The sequence below is a fragment of the Micropterus salmoides genome, unplaced genomic scaffold (genome assembly GCF_014851395.1).
Source record: "Micropterus salmoides isolate LMB-PRFRI ecotype aquatic unplaced genomic scaffold, ASM1485139v1 Ms_hic_scaffold_2, whole genome shotgun sequence".
Lineage (NCBI taxonomy): Eukaryota > Metazoa > Chordata > Actinopteri > Centrarchiformes > Centrarchidae > Micropterus > Micropterus salmoides.
In genome coordinates this window covers 36,807,197-36,812,225 of record NW_024041150.1, presented here as the reverse complement: position 1 = coordinate 36,812,225, position 5,029 = coordinate 36,807,197, and the positions used below count along the sequence as shown (strand labels likewise).

General features: G+C 37.4%; 1 long non-coding RNA gene across 1 annotated transcript; it reads left to right on the top strand.

The window, feature by feature from the left end:
- Window positions 1-353: 353 nt before the first annotated feature.
- Window positions 354-2,073, top strand: LOC119913257. Its single transcript, XR_005446418.1, has 3 exons — window positions 354-462; window positions 1,650-1,729; window positions 1,881-2,073. It is a non-coding gene; the product is annotated as an uncharacterized LOC119913257 (long non-coding RNA).
- Window positions 2,074-5,029: the final 2,956 nt, after the last annotated feature.

Genomic DNA, 5,029 nt, shown 5'->3' with positions numbered 1-5,029 from the left:
TTAGTGATATAAAATGGAATAATAGCTTATAGTAATGTTTAATGTTGTACAGCACGTTTTTGTTTGCTTTAAGTAAAGTGTTAAAATATCTATCCCTGTATAATATATTATGAACTAATTATAAGACCTTATAACACGTAATTGGTTGCTCGAAGCCATACGTTAGTGACTGTCCCAGGGGACGGAACATCTGGCCAAGCTGATCTTCTGTTGTAGTTCTTCTCTGTCATTCTCATTTATTAAACAATTATTTAAAGGCAGTTTGTTGTTACTCAATTACTGAGTCAGTCCCTCATCAGGAATGTAGAATTTCCACTAAAGGAAGTACATGTCATTCCATCTTTGGACAAAGGATTTGCACATACTTTGACACATCACCAGGGATCAATCATAATCATTCATTTCATGTTGGACAGAACAGCAGAACATCAAACTGGAGAGTCATCATTTGTCTCACGGCAGGTAAGAGTTGCTTTTTAAAGTAAAACTTGTTTGATATCTCAGAATTTTATAATCTTTGAAGTTAAATCAATGTGCAGATTATTTTATGGAGTTAAAAACAACTTCTCTGTGTTGTTTATGAGGCTCATTGTAGTCTAGATAAAGTGGACTTTCATTGTTCTTTGGACATTTTGGATATTTCACATGTAAAAATGTTCCTGTATATTCTTATTATTATAAATTTTAATAAGAACATTTGGATATTTTAAACTCTGTTTTGCACTCCAAGTCAAAACTATTGATATTAATGTGTAAAAGATGATGAAGTGAAAGATTACACGTTTTTATACTTCAGTGGTAGAAGAAGTACTTTTACTTACTACTGTATATAAGTAAATGAAGCACTACCACAAAAAACATAGTCCTTTATTCAGTATTTTACTAATTTAAAGAAATCGACTTTAAGGATAAAGTACTATTAGCAGTTAAGGGTAGTATAAATAACTGTTAAAAGTTCTTCTTTTGAATAATAATTAATTTCCTATTAAAAAACATGTGACAGCTGTTTCTGAGGTTGAAGCTTTTTCTGCTGAATGAAAACTTTGTCACAACACACTGAATTAGTTCAGAATGGCTTGTTCAAATGGTGAAATTTTATTGGTACATATATTAATTCAGTTCTGTTCAGGCAATCAGCAGGGTATAGGGGCAGTGCAAAAACAGGTTTCATTTGGTTGAGGGTTAAATGTGAGGTAATGCACACTCTTAATGCCACTTTTTATAATTGTAGCTACTTCACTATACTTTTCTCTCTTGAGGCTAGATGCCCAAACCGGATTAAGACTTTCAGTCCTCCTTTAGCCACTCGCACTCCTCTGTCACTTTTCCTCTGTGCTGCTTTTGTTTCTTCTTCCTCCAACTCACAGGTGTGTCTGACTTATCTCCTCATATATGTCAACTTCCTTTTTGAAGTTTAAATGAGCTACTCTGTTTTCTTTAATAATATAATACTAATCAATTCTATTTATACAGCACTTTTTTTTAACAAGGTTACAAAGTGCTTTACAGAAACAAAATAAAAAACAGAGATCATAAAAAACAGAAGATAAAATAAAGTAAAAATTAAAAATAGAATATATAAGTATATAAATAAATAAAGTAAATATTAAAAATGTCTCTGCTATAGTGTAAATATATGTGTGTTACAGGTAAATGATGTTGTGTCTATTAGTTCCTCTCGTCTTGACTGTCCTCCTGACTGAGACATCTGCTTCACTGTCATCTTCAGGTAAGAAAAACAGTAAGATGGAGATTCCTGTCAGTCACATTAAAATAATAATGACATTTCTCGTCTCCACAGTGGCTTTGTTCATTATACTGAATAAATATGTAATTCAAATGGCTTTTTCAAATTTAATACTTAAATAACGTGTCAGCAGGGACGGAGCAGGTCTTTTCATGCCCACCTCGGTGGCTCCTGTTTGGTCAGAGATGCTTCGCTTTCTACCCTGTGTGGAGCTCCTGGAGCATGCCGATGTAAACTGAAGATATAACACATTTAAGTTTATAAAACAGAAGATTCAGTATTACATGGTTTTGATGTGGTTTTGAGTGTGTGTGTGTGTGTGTATGTGTGTGTTAGTTATTGTGCTCTCAGGCTGCTGGTAAACTGGCGTCGCTTCACACACCAGAGGAGAGGCAGTTTGTCCGTCTGCTAGCAAACACACACACACCTGTGTGGCTGGGTGGATACCAGGAACAGCAGGTATGGTGTCTGTGTCAGCGTGCTGTGCTCTTGTTTTTTATATTTATTTAAAAACCCTATCCAGTGGAGGAGAAAGTATTCAGATCCTTCAGTAGGAGCAGAGCTTGACTGGGACAAAAAATTGGCCCTGGCATTTTTGGCCCACCAAAATTAGTTGGACACCTGGGGTTGCCACCTTCAATAAAGAAAAATAAGGGACGCCTGCCGGAGCGGGGGCCACACCCCTTGGGGGCTCTGCAATGACAGGCCTGATGGTGGGCCAGTGGTGGTATATCATAACTTGGTCATATTGTCATAGCTGAACACACAACTATGAAAATATTAAACATAGGCCAACAATGTGTGACAGCAAGACCACAAAAATAGGATGTGAACTGTATTTTATTAACTTATAAAATCAACATGTCCATAACTTATTAACTATAAAGGTTAAAACAAATGCTTTGATACAATTTGATTGAAAAGACTTTGGCAAAATTATTTATCATTGTTTGCAGTAATACTATCCAAACAATGAAACCACACATAAATAACCTATCTACAAACATTTCTCAATTTAATTCAACGGCATTTTTATGATTGGTCAGTCAATATATTTAAGTATTTATTTTTTCATGGGATGCTGCATTAAATACAACTCAGAAAAACATATTGATTCCAATTCCAATATTTAGTTCTTAAATAAGGGATGATTCCATATTTTAAGCGACGGGGGGGCAACACTATGGACACCCCTCACAATACACCGTGATTCCAGATAACATGTGTACCTACTGTAATATTTCCAGCTGAGTATTATGTTCCCTGTACAGGGTTGGAGAGTAATGGATTACATGTAACAGCGTTACGTAATCAGGATACAAAAAAGAGTAACTGTGTTACAGTACAGAAAACAATGACATAATAAGATTACAGGAACAATTTGAAAATTCTGTGATTACTCATAGGGATTAGGCTACTTTAAACAGAAAGCTTCCAGGAAAGTGAATCTGCCTCCTTGTGTGTGACAGGTGTGTAACAGTATGTAACAGCATGCCTGTTTCTGTAAAAACACAAAGCTGGGGAGGGACGTGTGGCAGACATTGATTGGCGTTTATTATATCAATAAGTAGCACCGAATGTGTGTTAACCTTATATTGACATCAATATTCACAATTAAGTTGTTACATAACTGTTTGATAATCCAGTGTGACTACTTACCTGCCGATGGGGCAAATTGTCACAAGTGCACACTCTCTATTCAACACTCCATAATGAGATAAGATATGAAGATGTAATGAATACAACACTTCTGCCCAAGACTTCAATCTTTCATTTGGTATGACATTTGTACCACTGTGATGTACGGTGCTCAGTAAATATTAGACACTGTGAAAAGTGTGACAACATACCCCGCTCTGCCCTATTTCTATCAGTTTATATATAGGCCTATCAGGTCGGGAGATGAGACTTTGTCAGTTCAAATGCCCTCTCTCCCTCTCACTCCCCATATCTGCGCAGCGTCATGCACATTGGCACACCAAACTAACAGACAGGCAACAGCTCCTCCCAGCTCCTCTCCCAGGTGTGTTTGTCTTGGCTTGTGTGGCATTGAGTGGTGATGAACAACAACGACTAATCTACTAGTGCCTCTAGTTAACAGCTCATTGGCCAAAAGACAAATACAGGTAACTTGTGACCTGCTAACATGCATGACTCATGAGCTACTTGCTAATGTAATAAGTTTAGCTCAGTCAATATATCCATACAGGCTAATGTAGCTACTGGACTTAATTGAGACACTACAGGTGAATAAAGTAAAATCATAATGTCAACACAACTGCCACATTGATATGCAAAGTAGGCATTATTTGCATACATTTGACAAGGCACTGCAGGTGAATAGGATAAACAAAATAACTAATGCACATCACCACAGAATGTTTCCAGCTACTGACTAACATCAAAGGTCTTTTCCCTGAAATGTTGGTTAAATATGCAGATTAGCTGGTTTTGGTTCATTTAGAAGAAATCTACAGATGCAAACAGACGGAGGGTAGAAGGTTTAAAACAAACAACATCTTAATGTGAAGTTTGGAAGTTTTCTTTCCATTTCAGTAAAAGAAGACAATGGAAGCAAAATAGGCTGACGTCTCAAAATTGATACATGAAAAAAGTGTCCTGCCTTAAACAGCAGGCTCTAGATAGCCCTCCCTCAAATGTGAAACTAAAGCATAAAATCCACTGACTCTGGCTACGGCGCGTTACAGCTGCGCTGCGGTTGCGCTGCAGTTGCCAGAGGTAATCGCGGCAATTATAGTTAATGCTCGTGGGTCCACCAGATTTGGCCGCAGCACATCCGAGAAGTGTCCCAGAAGAGTCCCAGTGGCTCTCCACTGTGCTCCGCAGAGAATAGGGTAGGTAGCAGGTTTATTTTTGATTTAGCAGCACAGAGCTGATTGAACCAGGCAGGAAGTCAGACACAGCACTGCATATAGAATCCGGTCAATTTTTTAAAATAAAACTCCTGATTGTAAAACAAAAATAAACATAGTTAAAACAGACACAAAACGGTGTCACCAATTAACCTAGTCAGCATGTCTTTGGACGGAGCACCCGGAGAGAACCCATGCAAACTACACACAGAAAGACCTGGAACGACCAAGGTTCAAACTCAAGACCTCATGTTAACCACTGGACCACCGCGCCGCCCCACACAGGAATCAGAGTAATTTATTAAGGATTAAGACAAATGCACCAATTCCAGCACCCAGTACTAATACTAATTCAAATGGCACTCATCAATGTGAGATCACTTTCAAGTAAGCCTTTTATTTTAAATGA